The sequence below is a fragment of the Bos mutus genome, chromosome 10, assembly GCF_027580195.1.
Source record: "Bos mutus isolate GX-2022 chromosome 10, NWIPB_WYAK_1.1, whole genome shotgun sequence".
Lineage (NCBI taxonomy): Eukaryota > Metazoa > Chordata > Mammalia > Artiodactyla > Bovidae > Bos > Bos mutus.
The window spans coordinates 10,219,172-10,240,657 of record NC_091626.1 but is presented as its reverse complement, the minus strand read 5'-3'; the positions used below and the strand labels follow the sequence as shown (position 1 = coordinate 10,240,657).

General features: G+C 39.5%; 1 protein-coding gene and 1 pseudogene across 1 annotated transcript in view; one reads left to right on the top strand and one right to left on the bottom strand.

Moving 5' to 3' along the window:
* The window catches only part of CMYA5 (cardiomyopathy associated 5), a 99,001-nt gene that overhangs the window by 54,640 nt on the left and 22,875 nt on the right, over positions 1-21,486 (bottom strand). The gene's annotated exons all lie outside the window — the stretch shown is intronic.
* On the top strand, positions 4,976-5,091 carry LOC138989616 (small nucleolar RNA SNORA72; annotated as a pseudogene).

Sequence of the window (21,486 nt, the reverse complement as noted above, 5' to 3'; positions counted from 1 at the left end):
CACCCTCCTCACACCCTCAATTCATTCTGCCTATCTTTTCAGACCAATTTTACTAAAAATGGTCATCATGCCACTTCCTGCTCAAAAATGTCAGTAAATGCCTCATACCTGTAGAAAAATTAATTCAAGATACTTAACTCTCTGATCCTTACCTGCCCTTCTTTCCAAGTATCCACTTCCACCCTACGCCTACCTGATACATTTCTGTTTTAATTAGATAACTCACTGTCTAGTATATCATAGGAACTGTGAGTCGGGGCCATGAGGAAAAATAGTGAATACAGATACATCACAAAAAACAGCAGCCTACTGTGCTGTACCTGATTGATCTGTAAACCAGGGGTCACAATAGAATCTACCTTATGGGACTGCTGTGAGGATTTAATTCAGTAACACACACAAAATGTGCCTTGCATGTAGTTCAGGTCAGTTGCTCCGTCATGTCCAACTCCTTGTGACCCCATGGACCGCAGCACGCCAGGCTTCCCTGCCCATCAACAACTCCCGGAGCTTACTCAAATCATGTCCATTGAGTCAGTGATGCCACCCAACCATCTCATCCTCTGTCATCCCCTTCTCCTCCTGCCCTCAATCTTTCCCAGCATCAGGGTCTTTTCCAATAAGTCAGTTCTTCACATTGGGTGGCCAAAGTATCATGTCTTCCATACAATCCTTGGGTCAAAGGAGCCTGCTAAGTTGCTTCAGTCATGTCCGACTCTGCGACCCTATGGACTGCAGCACACCAGGCTCCTCTGTCCCAGGATATCCCAGGTAAGAATACTGGAGTGGATTGCCTTTTCTTTCTCCATCATAGGAGCCTAGGCATGGTCATACTCAATTGGTTTGGAGAGATGGTGTTCTTGGACTAACCCTCAAGAGGTAGCTGGCTTTGGGTCTCCCTTTGAAATGCCATTGGGCCTGTCTCGGACTTCACAGCACTCTTTTCTGGAATTTTCTTACACCACCCCACCTCCCCATGCTCATGCCATTCCTCCATCTATAATTCTTCCCCACCAAAAACTAGCTTTCCTGCATATTTAAATTCTATCTACTCTTCAAGGCTTAGTTTTAAAATCTCCAGTGTTACCAACTCTGACCAATTCAGCAGCCTGACCAATTCAGCAGTTATATTTCCTTTAAGTTAAAGATTGATATAAATAGAAAACTACTGACTGGCTTAAACACAATTTTTCTACAACAAAAAAATCTATGCTCAAAAACCACTAAGCATAAGTATTAAATTAAACCACTTCAAAAAAACATACATGATTAAATTCAGGTTTCTTACCAATAATTCTAGGAATCAGCGAACTAAGACGGGAATGGATGAATTTAACACAGATGACCATTATATCTACTACTGTGGGCAGGAATCCCTTAGAAGAAATGGAGTAGCCATCATAGTCAACAAAAGAGTCCGAAATGCAGTACTTGGATGCAATCTCAAAAGTGACAGAATGATCTCTGTTAGTTTCCAAGGCAAACCATTCAATATCACGGTAATCCAAGTCTATACCCTGGAACAGTAAAGAGGCTGAAGTTGAACAGTTCTTTGAAGACCTACAAGACTTCCTAGAACTAACACCCCAAAAAGATGTCCTTTTCATTACAGGGGACTGGAATGCAAAAGTAGGAAGTCAAGAAAACACCTGGAGTAACAGGAAAATTTGGCCTTGGAGTACAGAATGAAGCAGGGCAAAGGCTAATAGAGTTCTGCCAAGAGAACACATTGGTCAATGCAAACACCCTCTTCCAACAACACAAGAGAAGACTCTACACATGACATTACCAGATGGTCAACACCGAAATCAGATTGATTATATTCTTTGCAGCCAAAGATGGAGAAGCTCTATACAGTCAGCAAAAATAAGACTGGGAGCTGACTAAGGCTCAGATCATGAACTCCTTATTGCCAAATTAAGACTGAAATTAAAGAAAGTGGAGAAAACCACTAGACCATTCAAGTATGACCTAAATCAAAACTCTTATGACTATACAGTGGAAGTGAGAAATAGATTTAAGGGACTAGATCCGATAGACAGAGTGCCTGACGAACTATGGACAGAGGTTCGTGACATTGTACAGGAGACAGGAATCAAGACCATCCCCAAGAAAAAGAAATGCAAAAAAGCAAAATGGCTGTCTGAGGAGGCCTTACAAATAGCTGTGAAAAGAAGGGAAGTGAAAAGCAAAGGAGAAAAGGAAAGATATACCCATTTGAATGCAGAGTTCCAAAGAATAGCAAGGAGAGATAAGAAAGCCTTCCTCAGCAGTCAATGCAAAGAAATCGAGGAAAACAATAGAATGGGAAAGACTAGAGATCTCTTCAAGAAAATTAGAGATATCAAGGGAACATTTCATGCAAAGATGGGCTCAAGAAAGGACAGAAATATCAGGGACCTAACAGAAGCAGAAGATATTAGGAAGAGGTGGCAAGAATACACAGAAGAACTATACAAAAAAGATCTTCACGACCCAGATAATGACGATGGTGTGATCACTCACCTAGAACCAGACAATAAACTGTGGAAAATTCTGAAAGAAATGGGCATACCAGACCACCTGACCTGCCTCTTGAGAAACCTGTATGCAGGTCAGGAAGCAAAAGTTAGAACTGGACATGGAACAACAGACTGGTTCCAAATAGCAAAAGGAGTACGTCAAGGCTGTATATTGTCACCCTGCTTATTTAACTTCTATGCAGAGTACATCATGAGAAACACTGGGCTGGATGAAGCACAAGCTGGAATCAAGATTGCCAGGAGAAATATCAATAACCTCAGATATGCAGATGACACCACCCTTATGGCAGAAAGTGAAGAACTAGAGCCTTTTGATGAAAGTGAAAGAGGAGAGTGAAAAAGTTGGCTTAAAACTCAACATTCAGAAAACTTAAGATCATGGCATTCGGTCCCATCACTTCAGGGCAAATAGATGGGGAACCAGTGGAAACAGCAGCAGACATTATTTTGGGGGGCTCTAAAATCACTGCAGATGGTGACTACAGCCATGAAATTAAAAGACGCTTACTCCTTGGAAGGAAAGTTATGACCAACCTAGACAGCATAATAAAAAGCAGAGACCTTACTTTGCCAACAAAGGTCTGTCTAGTCAAGGCTATGGTTTTTCCAGTAGTCATGTACGGATGTGAGAGTTGAACTATAATGAAAGCTGAGTGCCAAAGAATTGATGCTTTTGAACTGTGGTGTTGGAGACGACTCTTGAGAGTCCCTTGGACTGCAAGGAAATCCAGCCAGTCCATCCTAAAGGAGATCACTCCTGAGTGTTCATTGGAAGGACTGATGTTGAAGCTGAAACTCCAATACTTTGGCCACCTGATACGAAGAGCCTACTCATTTGAAAAGACCCTGATGCTGGGAAAGGTTGAAGGTGGGAGGAGAAGGGGACAACAGAGGATGAGATGGTTGGATGGCATCACCGACCCCATGGACATGAGTTTGAGTAAGCTCCGGGAATTGGTGATGGACAGGGAGGCCTGGCGTGCTGTAGTCCATGGGATTGCAAAGAGCCCGACAGGACTGAGCAACTGAACTGAACTGAACTGAGTGCAGCACTTTAACAGCCTCATCTTTTAGGATTTGAAATCCTAACTGGAGGTGATGGGATTCCTGCTGAACTATTTCAAATTCTAAAAGATGAGACTGTTAAAGAGCTGCACTTGATATGCCAGCAAATCTGGAAAACACAGCAGTGGCCACAGGACTGGAAAAGATCAGGTTTCATTCCAAACTCAAAGAAGGGCAAGGCCAAAGAATGCTCAAACTACTGCATAATTACACTCATTTCACCTGCTAGCAAAGTAATAAAATTTTATTTTATTGAGTCTAAGTGCTAGAAATACATAAAAACACAGGAAATTCAGAGTCTAACAGGGAGACAGAACTAAACATTTTAATAGAGTGGTGTTAGTTCACCTACAGAAGATAGGCAAGATACAGCAAGACCATAAGGAAGGGAAGACCACAGAGGAAAGATACTTATATTGGAATTTTAAGAAGACATAGGAGTTTGCCAAACGGATGAGGAGTGGTGGTCATACAAGGATGGGAAGGTGAGTCCAGGAAAATGTCACAGAATATTAAAAAGCATACTTACAAATAAAGCAGTTTGGCTCACCAAGAAACCCAAAGTTTTCGGGGATGTCTGGATTACTGGACAGGAACAAAGGAACAGAAGGATAATAGAGCCAATAGGATCAGAGAATAACTATATTGGTATGTGTAAAGTCATAGTTAAGTATTCAAATTACACTCAGCATGAAGAAACTATTCTCTTAACAGGAGATCAATGGTTCCCATAGAGTTCAGAAGGGTTTGTTACTCAAGAACACAAGTGCTCTCATCTGTGCAAAGATAATATATACAACAATGTTCTATAATTAACAGTATTGGCTATGAACATGATCTTATTCATTCTCCTCTGATTCTCACAAATCAACCTTCTGATTATTATTCAGCTTCCCATGCAGATTTATCTATGAGAGTGAGAAGAAATATATCTTAATGACCTGGGGAGCTCACGTCCTTCCTTCTTTCAGAGTTGTGCAAGGAGAAGGTTCAACAGATCTGAGTCAGATCCAGGCAAGAACAAATTGATACCCGAGCTGAGTGCCAAAGACTCCTTCTTCCTTTTGAGGATAAACTTTATCTGATTTCCTTCTGTTCTTATTTGTTAACAGAGATTTTTCATAATGAATGAATGTTATATTATACAACTTTAATACAACTATAAAGATGACCATATTTATTACTGTTAATGTAGTGAATTACAATGATTGATTTCCAGATATTAAAGCAACCCTGAACTCCTGAAATTACTTCAACATGGTTGTGATGTATCATATTTTTCATATTAAAAAGCTGAATTTTGCCAAGAATTTTGCTCCTGTGTTCATGAATAATTGGCCTGTAATCTCCTTCCTTACAATGTGCTTGTCAGGTTTTTTAAATCAAGATTGTGCTTCCTCTTGTAATAATCAGAACAGGCTAAACATTTGCTATGTTAGGACCACACATGTCCCCAGATCCAGTTCTTTCCCTGTGTCTGGTTTTACAAAGGCTGAGGATAACCGCCGTCCCCCACCCCACCCCCCCAAAATATTGTGCTGCCTCAAAGAACAAATTGGGAAGTGTTCTCTCACTATTCTCTGGAAGAGTTCATGGAAGATTATATTATTTCTCCCTTGAGTGTTTGGCAGACTTTACTGATAAAGTCATCTGAATCTGTAGTCTTTGCTACGGTAAGGTTTTAATTAGCAATTTATTTAATAGTTATGTGACTACATGGAATTTCTTTTGTGTCAGTTTTGATATGCTGCATTTTTCTGAGAATTGACATATTTAACCTAAATTCTAAAAACCACTGGATTAAATTTGTTCACAGTATCCTCTCAGGCTCTTTTAAGTTTTTGTAAGATCTAAAATTGTGTCCATTTTTTCAATTCTGATTTGTGTCTCCTCTTTGTTCCCTGTATCTGTAACTTTGGTCTGTGTCTTGTTTGTTCATGTGTTTTTAGATTCCACATATAAGTGAAACCATACAGTACCTGTCTTTCTCCGTCTGACTTATTTCATCTAGCATAATACCCTTTAGGTCAATCCATGGTGTTGCAAATGGCAAGATTTCATTCTTTTTATGGCTGGGTAATATTCCATGATGTATACCACATAATCCACATCTTTATTTGTTCATCCATTAATGGGCACATAGGTTGCTTTCATATCTCAGCTATTGTAAATAAAGCTGTAATGAACATAGGGGTACAGATATCTTTTTGAACTGGTGTTACTTTTTTTTTTTTCAGATAAATACTGCTGGATTTGTGGAGTAGAACTGCTCGATTGTATGATAACTCTATTTTTAATTTTTTGAGGAACCTCCACACTGTTTTCCTTAGTGACTGCACCAATTTACATTCCCACCAACAGTGCACAGGGGTTCTCTTTCCTCCACAACCTCACCAGCACTTGTTTATAGTCTTTTTGATACTAGCCATTCTGATAGGTGTGAAGTGACACCGCACTGTGTTTTTGATTTGCATTTCCCTGATGATGTGTAATGGTGAATGTCTTTCATGAGCCTACTGACCATCTGAATGTCTTCTTTGGAAAAATGCCTATTCAGATTCTCTGCCCACATTTTCTTTTGTCCACTCTATGCAACATGCAGGATCTTAGTTCTCTAAGCAGGAACTGAACCCATGCCTTCCACAGTGGAAGCAGAGAGTCTTAACCACTGGACTGCCAGGTTAGTCCCCTCTGCCTATTTTTTAAGCTAGTTGTATAGTCTGTTTGTTTTTTTGATGTTGAGTTGTATGCATTCTTTATATATTTTGGAAATTAACCTCTTATCAAATATATCATTAACAAACATCCTCTCTCATTCACTAGGTGGTCTTTTCATTTTATTGACAGTTCCCTTGTGATTTTTAGTTTGATGTATTTTTGCTTTTGTTTATTTTTGTTTTTGCATTTGCTTATTTTTGTGTTTCCTTTGCCTGAGGAGACACACCAAAAAGTATTGTTAAGGTCAATGTCAAAGAGCATGCCTGCATGCTAAGTCACTTCAGTCGTGTCCAACTCTTTGTGACCCTATAGGCCACAGCCTGCCAGGCTTCTCTGTCCATGAGATTCTCCAGGCATGAATTCTGGAGTGGGTTGCTATGCCCTCCTCCAAGGGATCTTCCTGACCCAGGGACCAAACCCACATCTCTTATGTCTTCTGCACTGGCAGGCAGGTTCTTTACCACTATTTTTTACCACTATTGCCACCTGGGAAGTCAAAGGAGCATACTGCTTATGTTTTCTTTTAGAAGACATATGGTTTCAGGTCTTATATCTAATTCTTTAATCCATTTGAGTTTATTTTTGTATATGGTGTGAGGAAGCAGTCTAGTATGATTTTTTTGCATGTAGCTGTCATTTTCCCAACACTATTTATTAAAGAGGCTGTCTTTTGCTCATTATATATTCTTGCCTCTTGCATCATAGAGTAAATGACCATATGAGTTTATTTCTGGGCTCTCAGTTTTATTCCACTGATCTGTGTGTCTGTTTTTGTGCCAGTAGCATATTGTTTTGATTTCTATAGCTTTGTAGTATAGTTTGAAACCAGGGCATGTGATATCTCCAGCTTTGTTCTTCTTTCTCAAGATTGTTTTGGCTATTCAGGGTCTTTCATGGTTCCACACAAGTTTTAGAACTATTTTTTCTAGTTCTGTGAAAAATGCCATTGGTATTTTGATAGGAATTACACTGAATATTGACAGTAATTACATTGTAGGTTGCTTTTGGTAGTATGGACATTTTAACAATATTTATTCTTTCAATTCATAAGCATGGTGTATCTTTCCCATCTGTGTTATCTTCAATTTCTTTCATCAGTACATTATAGTTTTCTGAGTACAGGTATTTCACCTTCTTAGTTAGATTTATTCCTAGGTATTTTATTTTTTGATGCAATTATAAATGGGATTGTTTTCTTTCTGATAGTTCATTGTGTATGGAAAAGCAATAGATTTCTGAATATTAGTTTTGTATCCTGCAATTTTATTCACTGATGAATTCCACTAGATTTTTGGTGGCATCTTGAGGATTTTCTATGTACAGCATCACATCATCTACAAACAGTGGCAGTTGTACTTCTTTCTTTCCAATTTGAATTCCTTTTCTTTTTTCTAATTTGCAGTAGCTAGGACTTCGAATACTATGTTGAATAAAAGTAATGAGAATGGGTATCCTTGTATTCTTCCCGATATTAGAGAAAATACTTTCAGTTTTTCACTGTTGAGGATGATGTTAGTTGTGGGCTTGTCATATGTAGCCTTTATTATGTTGAGGTATGCTCTTGCTATACCCAATTTACTGAGAGGGTTTTTTTAATCATAAATGTATGTTGAATTTTGTCAAAAGCTTTTTTTGCATCTATGTGATTTTTATTCTTCAATTTATGAATGTGGTGTATCACATTGATTGATTTTTGGATAATGAACCATTCTTGCATCTCTGGAATAAATCCCACTTGATCATGGTGTATGATCCTTTTAAAGTATGGCTGAATTTGATTACTAAAATTTTATTGAGGATATATGATTTTTTTAAGATATTGATCTCTTAAGTTCAATCACATTTTATCAATCTTACATTTTTACTCCCCTCCCCCCAGCATACACATTTAATGCTTTTTGTTTCATCATTTTAAATATATCATACCATTCCTTCTAGCCTGCAGAGTTTCTGCTGAAAGTGATCTGAGAGCTTTATGCAAGTTCCCTTGTATATAACATGTTGATTTTCCCTTGCTGTTTTTAGTATTCTCTCTTTAATGTTTGCCTTTTTGAATATAATGTATCTTGGTGTGGTCCTCTTTAGGTTGATCTTAATTGAGACTCTCTTTGTTTCTTAGACATGGATGTGTTTCCTTTCCTTGGTTAGGGAAGTTTCCAACTATTATGTTCTCTGATCCTTTCTCTTCTTCTTCTGTGGCTCCTATAATGTGAATGTTAGTATGCTTGATACTGCCCTAGAGGTCTCTTAAATTGTCCCTATATTTAAAATTCTTTTTACTGTTCAGGTTGAGTGATTTCCACTTCTCTGTCTTCCAGTTTGCAGATCTGTTCCTCTGTATCATCTAATCTACTGTTGATTAGCTCTAGTGTATTTTTATTTCAATTATTATATTCTTCAACTGTGTTTGTTTTTTCTTTATATTTTCTAACTCTTAGAAGCTTCTGACTGCTCACTGTGTTCATCCATTCTTCTCCCGAGTTCTTCCAACATCATTATGATCATTACCTTGAACTGTTTGTAAGACATATTGCTTATATCCCTTCCACTTAGTTATTCTTCTGGGTTTTTTTTTACCTTATTCCTTCATTCAGAACATATTCTCTGTCACTTCATTTTGCCTAATTCTCTGTTTTTATTTCTATGTATATGGTATGTTGTATTTTTAAGTTCTAGGATTTCCATTCTACTGTTTCCAGTTCTCTGACAAGAGTTCTCAATCTTGCTTTTTATATCCACGTCCCTAGAAATAACTTAAGCATTAAATAAGTACAATCCCCATTCATGAGCCCTTCCCTTTCCATAAAAGTCCAGCTATGCACTAATAAGTATGACTCTGTAAGATAAGAACTTGAAGGAACTGTGTGCTATGCTACTTCTTCATTTCTAAAATTTCCCTTAATATTTCCCTTCAGATCAGATCGATTCAGATCAGTCGCTCAGTCGTGTCCGACTCTTTGCGATCCCATGAATCACAGCACACCAGGCCTCCCTGTCCATCACCAACTCCCAGACTTCACTCAGACTCATGTCCATCGAGTCAGTGATGCCACCCAGCCATCTCATCCTCTGTCGTCCCCTTCTCCTCCTGCCCCCAATCCCTCCCAGCATCAGAGTCTTTTCCAATGAGTCAACTCTTCGCATGAGGTGGCCAAAGTACTGGAGTTTCAGCTTTAATATCATTCCTTCCAAAGAAATCCCAGGGCTGATCTTTAGAAGGGACTGGTTGGATCTCCTTGCAGTCCAAGGGACTCTCAAGAGTCTTCTCCAACACCACAGTCCAAAAGCATCAATTCTTCAGCACTCAGCCTTCTTCACAGTCCAACTCTCACATCCATACATGACCACAGGAAAAACCATAGCCTTGACTAGACGAAACTTTGTTGGCAAAGTAATGTCTCTGCTTTTGAATATGCTATCTAGGTTGGTCATAACTTTCCTTCCAAGCAGTAAGCATCTTTTAATTTCATGGCTGCAGTCACCATCTGTAGTGATTTTGGAGCCCAGAAAAATAAAGTCTGACACTGTTTCCACTGTTTGCCCATCTATTTCCCATGAAGTGGTGGGACCACATGCCATGATCTTCGTTTTATGAATGTTAAGCTTTAAGCCAACTTTTTCACTCTCCATTTTCACTTTCATCAAGAGGCTTTTTAGTTCCTCTTCACTTTCTGGCATAAGGGTGGTGTCATCTGCATATCTGAGGTTATTGATATTTCTCCCGGCAATCTTGATTCCAGCTTGTGTTTCTTCCAGTCCAGCATTTCTCATGATGTACTCTGCATATAAGTTAAATAAGCAGCATGACAATATACAGCCTTGACGAACTCCTTTTCCTATTTGGAACCAGTCTGTTGTTTCATGTCCAGTTCTAACTGTTGCTTCCTGACCTGCATACAAATTTCTCAAGAGGCAGATCAGGTGTTCTGGTATTCCCATCTCTTTCAGCATTTTTCACAGTTTATTGTGATCCACACAGTCAAAGGCTTTGGCATAGTCAATAAAGCAGAAATAGATGCTTTTCTGGAACTCTCTTGCTTTTTCCATGATCCAGCGGATGTTGGCAATTTGATCTCTGGTTCCTCTGCCTTTTCTAAAACCAGCTTGAACATCAGGAAGTTCATGGTTCACATATTGCTGAAGCCTGGCTTGGAGAACTTTGAGCGTGACTTTACTAGCGTGTGAGATGAGTGCAATTGTGTGGTAGTTTGAGCATTCTTTGGCATTGCCTTTCTTTGGGATTGGAAGGAAAACTGACTTTTTCCAGTCCTGTGGCCACTGCTGAGTTTTCCAAATTTGCTGGCATATTGAGTGCAGCACTTTCACAGCATCATCTTTCAGGATTTGGAATAGCTCAACTGGAATTCCATCACCTCCACTAGCTTTGTTCATAAACCCTATATTTGCATTGTATGGCATAGTAGTATGTATATGTTCATGCCCCTTCGTATAGTAAGGATGGAATGTGATAATTCCTTAATAGTGTTTTGGTATGCTTGCCAATAATACTCTTTTATCCCACTGCTTAATTGACATTATGTTTTCTAAATTATTTTCAGTTGTATTAATATAAATCATTTCTCAAAAGATGAATTTCATTACATGTGCTGGGAAAACCTAACTTCTAAAGTTTCAAAATGAAGGATAAGGTCCTGGAATATGACCATATCTGAAAGTCCTTGTTTCCTGTTTAAGCAGTTTCACTTTAGCTGAAATTGCAACTAGTAACTCTTTGAAAATTAATAATCAATCATGAATGGAAAAAGCCTTGTAGTTTTATACTGTTTCTCATTTTACAAGTGAGGGAACCAAAGAAAGGTAATACATATATATATCCAAACTGGAACTTTTAAAGAGGAAAATGGTTATCAAAGAGGAGCTATCAAAATAATAATTTCCCTTATTTTATCATCATCTTTGTTTTGAATTGGCACTTTCTTTTTCATGAAAAGAAATAAAAACTACTCTTCTGAAGTAGAGAAACAGGTCCTCAAACTATTTTTATCTGAAGGCTGGGATTTATAACTTTTGTATGTTATTTTTCTTAGACTAAAGATGTGTATTTTGGGAACTGGTAGTCCCTTCCTCTGACCACCAGTGCAGGTGGCATTAGCGCTCCTTAGAGGAGTGTAACTGTGAACAGTACCTTGGCTTTTTACCATGTCTTGTTCTACCTCAGGTGCGGCACTCACAGTACACTCACAAGACGTGTATCAAACGAAAGAAAGTAATAGATAGGATTTTCTCCTACTCAATCTGCTAAAATGCACTTAGTATCAATTATTATAACACAGCAATGAAGTCATATATGATCTTGCTTATGTTTCAAACTTTGAAAACATGCTTTTAAAAGGCTAAAATGCTAAGCAAGTGTGTGATCTTATAATATGATTTGTTAGCATTTTATGTGGGTCCTGAAAAAAGAACCAAGTGGTCTTAAAAGCATAATCACTAATTCTACAATATTTCACTAAGAATTAATGAAATAACCATGTCCTTAGCAGAAAATTAACCTATGCATTGCTGAACAAAAGTAATATAAAATAGCATAGGTTAAAAGTAGCTTATAAGCCATTAGAGAGTTAAATAAAAATCACTAAACCATGGATGAAAAAATTATTATACAGCTTATCATGCCCTAATATCAAGTGCTTATTTTGTAACATAATAAAGACCACTTGAGTTCACTGTGGATGAGAAGAATAAGTAGCTTATTGTCCCAGTGACCAGAACTTTTATGACTGTAATTTAGGGCCTCATACTATCTGAAGTGCAGTCATCTTCCAAGCTTTACCTTCTCTTCCCCTTCATGAATCCTGTGCTCCAGCCAAACACTGGCCTTAGCCCTCATGCTTTCCTTATATCCTTCTCTTCACTTGAAATGAATCATCTCTGCTTCTAATTTTACAGCCGTCAGAGACCAGTTCATATATCAACCTCTCCATGTAGCTGTCAATGGTTCTTCAGGACAAAAGTAATTTTCTTCCTCTGAAATTCTAGAATCCTCATGTAATCTTCTTCTATGGCATTTACCACCATACATTAGAGTTATTTGTCATATATCTTAGCTACTCTACAAGGCTGTAAACTACCTGTGAGCAGGGATCATATCTTATAGCGATTCTTTTAGGAGCCCTCCTGCTGTGAAGTCTTTCCAAAACATTTACCTTCATCTTCAGAGGAACAACTCTTTTATTTTGCACTCATTTCATCATCTTTGGTAATATTTAATTATATCATGCAATAACAACTGCAATTCCAATCCCAAAGAAAGGTAATGCCAAAGAATGTTCAAACTACCACACAATTGGACTCATCTCACTCGCTAAAAGTAATGCTCAAAAATCTCCAAGTTAGGCTTCAACAGTACATGAACCGTGAACTTCCATATGTTCAATCTGGTTTTAGAAAAAGCAGAGGAACAAGGGATCAAATTACCAACATCCATTGGATAATCCAAAAAGCAAGAGAGTTCCAGAAAAACATTGATTTCTACTTTATTGACTACGCCAAAGCCTTTGACTGTGTGGATCACAATAAGCTGTGGAAAATTCTGAAAGAGACTGGAATACCAGACCACTGACCTGCCTCTTGAGAAATCTGTATGCAGGTCAGGAAGCAACAGTTAGAACTGGACATGGAACAACAGACTGGTTCTAAATCAGGAAAGGAGTACGTCAAGGCTGTATATCGTCACCCTGCTTATTTAACTTATATGCAGAGTACATCATGAGAAACGCTGGGCTGGAAGAAGCACACACTGGAATCAAGATTGCTGAGAGAAATATCAATAACCTCAGATATGCAGATGACACCACCCTTATGGCAGAAAGCAAAGAAAAACTAAAGAGCATCTTGATGAAAGTGAAAGAGGAGAGTGAAAAAGCTGGCTTAAAAGTCAACATTCAGAAAACTAAGGTCATGGCATCTGGTCCCATCACTTCATAGCAAATAGCTGGAGAAATAGTGGAAACAGTGACAGACTTTTATTTTTGGGGGGCTCTAAAATCACAGCAGATGGTGACTACAGCCACGAAATTAAAAGATGCTTGCTCCTTGGAAGAAAGTTATGACCAACCTAGACAGCATAATAAAAAGCAGAGACATTGCCAACAAAGTTCCATCTAGTCAAAGCTTTGGTTTTTCCAGTAGTCATGTATGGATGTGAGAGTTGGACTATAAAGAAAGCTGAGCGCTAAAGAATTGATGCTTTTGAACTGTGGTGTTGGAGGAGACTCTTGAGAGTCCCTTGGACTGCAAGGAGATCCACTCAGTCCATCCTAAAGGAAATCAGTCCTGAATATTCATTGGAAGGACTGATGCTGAAGCTGAAATTTCAATACTTTGGCCACATTATGCAAAGAACTGACTCATTTGAAAAGAACCTGATGCTGGGAAAGATTGAGGGCAGGAGGAGAAGGGGACAACAGAGGATGAGATGGTTGGATGGCATCACTGACTCTATGGACATGAGTTTGAGTGAACTCCAGGAGTTGGGATGGACAGGGAGGCCTGATGTGCTGCAGTCCATGGGGTCGCAAAGAGTTGGACATAACTGAGCAACTGATCTGAAAAACAACTGAAACCAGGATAAAAAGCTTTGGAATAATCACAGCTGATCCTTAGTAAAAATGCAATTCAAAATGATGGGTATTAGGAGGCTCAAGAGGAAGGAGATATATATGTATATACTTATAGCTGATTTGCATTGTCGTATAGCAGAAACCAACACAACATTGTAAAGCAATTATCCTCCAACTAAAAACAAAGAAAAAAATTTTAAATAATTGGAATTATTAGATAGGAGTCTGCTATGAGGGATGGTTAACTTGCCTTAGGCACCAGTCTGTTTTACAGAGAAATGAGGGTGCTTTGGTTACACCAGCCAATTAGGTTTAATGGAAAGTAACTTTAAAAAGCTCATATTTCTTTCTCTTTCATTTCTGGTTTCCACTCATCTATACCCATGACATTTCTGTTTCAGATAATTTCAAAACTATGAAACATTCACTTTCAACTGATTTCACACTGAAGCCCAAGGTCAAGATTCATTCATCCAACTATTTATTGAGCCACAATTACGTACTAATTGCTATGTTAGACATGATTATTTTTTTTACAGCAAGACAACCATTTGGTGCAAATTTTCTAAAAGATCTTTACAGTCACTTTGCATTAACCAATTTGGTCTGAGCTATAGACCAAACTATAAGTTAATATTTTCTTATTTTGCTCTCTTGAAACCTATGATGATTTCAATGTTGCCACTACTAGAGGAAGCTCAACAGGAAAGCAAGTTAGGTGCTTGCCTCAGCCCTCACCTGTACACGAGCACCGCTAGACACCATCAGCATTCCCCAGTCTAGCCTGAGAACACTTAGTATGTGAATATTTTCCTGCTTCATCTACACAAGTGTGTACGAGTAAACTCTACTCACATCTTTTTAGCTTCTTTAAAGGAGTCTTTCAACCTACAAAATATCTTAAAATACATGAGAGCAATTTATTTCAACTTATTAGCTGGGACACTAATTTCTCACTCCAGGTGTTTCTTTCCATTTGGAAGGACATCTATTAGTGTAACACCCCTTCCTAGCTAGCTTCCCTCTATCTCTTCCCCATTCTACACTGTTAATTCTATTAAATACACAAGGTAGGTTCTCATGTGCAGAAGCCTGTACGTTTTCAGAGGTGATGACTGGGTATATAAACCCATGCATTTCTGAGATTAGGTATTAGAAAGCACACGGTTGTCCTACACCTAAGCCACATTCTTTGATATTAGCTTTATCAGTAATAAAGCTGATGTTCTGATCTCTATCTGCTATTCCTTTGATTACTTATCACTTGTTTCAGATCTTAGGCAGGGAAAAGAGGTAATTAGACTTACCAAAGTCCAATATAAATAAATGAACACATGTACAGCAGTTGGTAAAGCCCAAAGGACATCACTGGATAGCAAGAACAGATATGACAGATAACCTATATGCTTGTCAGTATCCACCATAAACTGATATGGGGACCTATCAGACAGAGAAATTTGCCAGTCAGAACTCAGAAACAACACCCTGATGGCAGAGCCATCTCCTTCACAAGCACACAGGCATGTGTCTCTTTATAAGAACAAGCTTTAAGAACTTTGTAATTACAATAGTTGACACAATGCTTTATAAGCAACACAGACAAATTTTTTAAATTTTATTTTATTTTTAAACTGTACAATATTGTATTGGTTTTGCCAAATATCGAAATGAATCTGCCACAGGTATACATGGTACAGCCATGGCAAAAAAAAAAATGTCCATGAGATGGAAAGAATAAGGACTGACAATATGACTCAGATTATATAAAAAAGAGAAAAAAACCACAGTAGTCATGTACAGATGTGAGGGTTGGACCATAAACAAGGCTCAGCAATGAAGAATTGATGCTTTCAAACTGTGGTGTTGGAGAAGACTCTTCAGAGTCCGTTGGAAAGCAAGGAGATCAAACCAGCCAATCCTAAAGGAAATCAGTCCTGAATATTCATTGGAAGGACTGATGCCGAAGCTAAAGCTCCAGTATTTTGGCTACCTGATGTGAAGAGCTGACTTGTTAGAAAAAACTCTGATGCTGGGAAAGATGGAGGGCAAAAGAAGAAGAGGGCGACAGAGGATGAGATGGTTGGCTGGCATCATCGACTTAATGAACCTGAGTTTGAGCAAACTCTGGGAGCTAGTGAAGGACAGGGAAGCCTGGCGTGCTGCAGTTCATGGGTTTGCAAAGAGCTGGACACAATTTAACAACTGAGCAACAACAATGCAATAAGATAATAGCTGGTATTCTTAAATACCTCAGGTTATCTGGCTTAGGGCCATGTTAGCTCTGAGGCTAATTCTGCTGCCACCAGTTAACAGGAAGAAGGAAACCTGAATTCTAGTGCTTGCTTGGATGCTCACCCACTGTCTTGATTTTCAGCATGTAAACAAAACAAAGTCTCTATCTCATGTTGCTTAAATTTTATCAGAGGGGAAGACAGAGAATGAACAAATGTTAGGTGGTGATAAATGCTATGAAGAAAATAAAACAGGATAAATGGGATAGAGGGCAATGATTATGATTTGGAATGCTATATTATATACAGAAGGTGGTCAAGGATGACCTCAGAATGAAAGAGATATTTGAGCAGAGATTTGAAGGCAGTGAGCATGTAAATATTAATAGTAGGAGAAAGAGCAGAGCAAACAACAGCATTAAAGTAGCTAAGATGAGACTGCTTGTCAAACTTGAACAGTAAAAATGGGAATGTATTGGAGTATAGCAAGCAGAAGGAGAGATGAGGTCAGAAAAGTAGGCGGGAGCTAGTTCACTTGAGCTTATAGTCCACAGAAAGGGTTTCAATTTCACTCCAAATTAGATGGTAAGCCACTGGACTGTCAGCCTTGCCATCTTCTAGCAACTTAGAGATGGGCAGCTACTCAGGCTGGTTGAGGTTCATTTATCCTCCTACCCTTCCTCAAGCAGGAATTTGAATCTTAAGCAGAGTGACTAGAATGGCACTGGGCCAGATACTCAGTCTTTCTTGTTCCCTGGACTCCACCCAACACTCCCTTGGCTCCTGCCGGGTTCTCCAGTCTACCTGTGAGCTCTTTAAAGTTCTTCTAATAGATTCCATTTTCTGTTGGTATACAAAAAGTTGTTTCTTTGCTCACTATGAGTGATGGCTAACTTTCTACTGCTCTTGAGGGGCTTACAGATAAGTCTCCATTTCCCAGCCTCCCTTGAGGTAGCTGTGGCCAGATGGCAGCCAAGTCATGGAGTTCTAGTCAGTGGAAAGTGAGCCCTAGTAATGTATGCCATTTCTAAGCTAAGATCTCCCAGGAGTGATCCTCTAGCTTTTCCCATGCACAGCTTGAAGCATGGCAACCTTAAATGCCACATACTGAAGAAACCAGAGCTATAAGTGCTAGGGTGCCTCAGTCCCTGAGTCACTACTTGGAGGACAGCTGCCTAGCCAGGAATACCTGCAGTGTACTTTTAACTGAGCTCAAGAGAAACTTTATTACACTAAGTCACTGACATCTGGTTTGTTACAGTAGCCAGGGCTATCTTATCTAATACCTCTTGTCTAAACCCTAACTACACCTCTCAGTCATCATTAAACATCTCACTCCAACATTAAACATCTGTACTGCTTGGCACAGAAAATATTTTTTGAGATATACAGAAATATAAAGTTAATTTTTATTATGTAAGTAAATGAAAATACTCTTGTCGTTAAAAATTAATCTAACATTGATAGACAAAAAGTCTCCCATAACTACCACAAAACCCCTATTCCAGTCCTATAACCAGAGATAATGCAGTTAATCAGTAACATTTTGCAAATAAAAAAATTAAACAAAAACTGAGCCTAGTAAAATAAATAGTGGAAATTTCGCTTTTAAATTCTAACAAGTACTCATACTGTGCAAAGTAATGGGAATCTTAGAAGAGTAAGAGAATGTCTACCTGCTATGGGAGGTGTTACAGGACATGTCAGAACAATGAAATTACAGACGTCACGCATCTGCCCAGTGTTAACAGAGTAATCTGAGTTTTGGAGTGAGTAATCAATTTATAAAAACTTAAGGAGTATCTACCTGGTCAGAGTCTGGCCAAGAGCTGGGGGTTATATCTCAACTGAACAAACTACAGGCAGACATCCATCTGGATCCCCCAAAGAGAAATATAAAAACTCACCCACTAAATTCCCCATTATTTTAGAAAACAAAGGGCAAAAGATGCCAGGTCTAGAGAACCAAAATCAATGACCTATGGTGTGACAGGGCTAGTTCACAGGTCAGTGACTAATTCAGAGCAGAACGCGGGCAAGTCAACTGTTTGTGGTCCAGGGAGCTCCTCAAGGGTGGGAGTTCCTGAGTGGCACCACTGCCATTTTGGGGGTACATGTTGGGGTGGGGGGCTAGCCTGTGTGCTGAGGATGTTTAGCAGTATCCCCGGCCTCTACCTACTAGATGCCAATAGAATCCCACCTCTAGTTTCGACAACCAAAAATGTCTTCAGAATCATACTAGTTGAGGATCACTGGTATAGGCAGACCTAAGAGTGAAATAGAAAATAAATAATCAACTACAGGCAACATTAACCTTGGCTGAGGATATAAAGGAAAAACCATGGAGGTGAAGAACATTCCATATTCTGGGATTCCCAGCTGAGGAGTTACATACAGGCTTAGCTCTTTAGCACTAGAATTCTTCAACAGCTACTGAGTATTAGCACAGAACAGAAACTGTGCCCCACCAGCCACTGCTGTCAAATTCCTGTGAGGGTTGAGTGGTGGTTACTAAGAGACAGAGCACTTCATCTGAATAGAATATGTCAGGCTGAGATCTTTTTAAAATAAACCAGTGAGTCAGGACAGACATCTCCCCTGCTGTTCGGCAGACATTTTTTTTTTTTTAACTACAATTATAACTCCATAAAAGCACAGAGGATGAGGGCTAATTGGTCCAATAAGTAGGAGAAAGCTGATCACGTTTCCTCATTTCCTTAGTTATCCTTCTGAATTTTTTCTTAAGTTTGCAACAGAGAAAGAACCATTAGATTGTGGCCTTGAAAATAAAAGTAATATATGTAAAAATAAAACTCAGCTCCTCTATTAGATGAAATGAGGGTTTGTCCACAGGCCTAGCATATAATGGCAATATTTTTCTTTTCTCTGTTGTTTTTTTAAAAGGAAATAACAGTAATAAAATACACAAAAGCCTCACTCCAGCAGATGCTAGTGAGAGACATTACTTTGCCGACAAGGGTCTGTCTAGTCAAAGCTATGGCTTTTCCAGTAGTCGGGTATGGATGTGAGAGTTAGACCATAAACAGAGTGCCGAAGAACTGACGCTTGTGAACTGTGGTGTGGGAGGAGACTCTTCAGAGCCCCTTGGACTGCAAGGAGATCAAACCAGTCCATCCTAAAGGAAATCAACCCTGAATATTCATCAGAATGGCTGATGCTGAAGCTGAAGCTCCAGTACTTTGGATTGGATGCAAAGAACTGACTCATTGGAAAAGACTCTGACACTGGGAAAGACTGAAGGCAGGAGGAGAAGGGGACGACAGAGAATGAGATGCTTGGATGGCATCACCAACTCGATGGAGACTGAGTGTGAGCAAGCTCCGCGAGTTGGTGATAGACAGGGAAGCCAGGCATGATGCAGTCCATGGGGTACAAAGAGTCAGACACGACTGAGCGACTGAACTGAACTGAAGTGAGATGAGCAGGGCTAGGTGAAAATCCTCCCAGTTCTGGAGATTCCAGGGGAGGAGACTTCTGCCCATGTCAGCAGAGAGGCTCTGCGGCCAGTGGGCTGGCTGTCCTGGGGCTATGTGGATGAATCTCACAGAGCTATACCCCCAGAGGCATATAGAGGGCGCCCTCCACCCATGGACAGACCATCACAGACAATACTGTGTGCTACCTATAGTGAAAGTCGCTCAGTTGTGTCCAACTCTTTGCGACCCCTTGGACTATACAGTCTATGGAACTCTCCAGGCCACAATACTGGAGTGGGTAGCCTATCTCTTCACCAGGGGATCTTCCCAACCCAGGGATTGAATCCAGGTCTCCTGCATTGCAGGCAGATTCTTTACCAGCTGAGCCACCAGGGAATCAGAGGGATACAAGAGGGAAGAGGGAGAGAAGCCAGACCAGAACACTCTGAGTGACAACCAAACACCTCCTCTTTAATTCCCAAGGGCTCCTCCATGGACTTTTGATCTAGTCCCCAAACTAATGCTGCCAATAATTCCTCAAGGAAAATTAATCCATGACATTACAGTTAAGGACAAATCTTTAGACATTTTCTGCTAGTTTCTGCAAGTGTGATATTAGGGAGTCTGTTCTTTTGTGCACAAAGAAAATGTTTAGAAAATTTTTCAATCTCCATTTTTCTTTATTCTCAAATCAATGATCTATAAAGACTGTGTGGGATGCTTTACCTGTTTAAAAATGCATTTTTAATTTCCCTCTCCAATGCAGCCCTAACACTAGAGAATTGCAATCTGAAAGATTCATCTCTCAAGAACACAGTTTACAAAGTCTGCTCATAAAATCTACATTGATAACTTTGTGTCTCTCCTTTTCAAGTTTCCAAGCAATTATCTGGGCATTCTACATTCTTACATTCTTCTCCTTTTAGTGGTTATCACACTTTAATAGGTTTCTCTTGAGAAACCTATATGCAGGTCAGGAAGCAACAGTTAGAACTGGACATGGAACAACAGACTGGTTCCAAACAGGAAAAGGAATACGTCAAGGCTGCATATTGTCACCCTGCTTATTTAACTTATATGCAGAGTACATCATGAGAAACGCTGGGCTGGAAGAAGCACAAGCTGGAATCAAGATTGCCGGGAGAAATATCAATAACCTCAGATATGCAGATGACACCACCCTTATGCCAGAAAGTGAAGAGGAACTCAAAAGCCTCTTAATGAAAGTAAAAGAGGAGAGTGAAAAAGTTGGCTTAAAACTCAATATTCAGAAAACGAAGATCATGGCATCTGGTCCCATCACTTCATGGGAAATAGATGGGGAAACAGTGGAAACAGTGTCAGACTTTATTTTCTTGGGCTCCAAAATCACTGCAGATGGTGACTGCAGCCATGAAATTAAAAGATGTTTACTGCTTGGAAGGAAAGTTATGACCAACCTAGATAGCATATTCAAAAGCAGAGACATTACTTTGCCAACAAAGGTTCGTCTGGTCAAGGCTATGGTTTTTCCAGTGGTCATGTATGGATGTGAGAGTTGGACTGTGAGGAAAGCTGAGTGCTGAAGAATTGATGCTTTTGAACTGTGGTGTTGGGGAAGACTCTTGAGAGTCCCTTGGACTGCAAGGAGATCCAACCAGTCAATCCTAAAGGAGATCAGTCCTGGGTGTTCATTGGAAGGAATGATGCTGAAGTTGAAACTCCAGTACTTTGGCCACCTCATGCAAAGAGTTGACTCATTGGAAAAGACTCTGATGCTGGGAGGGATTGGGGGCAGGAGGAGAAGGGGACAACAGAGGATGAGATGGCTGGATGGCATCACTGACTCGATGGATGTGAGTTTGAGTGAACTCCGGGAATTGGTGATAGCCAGGGAGGCCTGGCGTGCTGCAATGCATGGGGTTGCAAAGAGTTGGACATGATTGAGTGA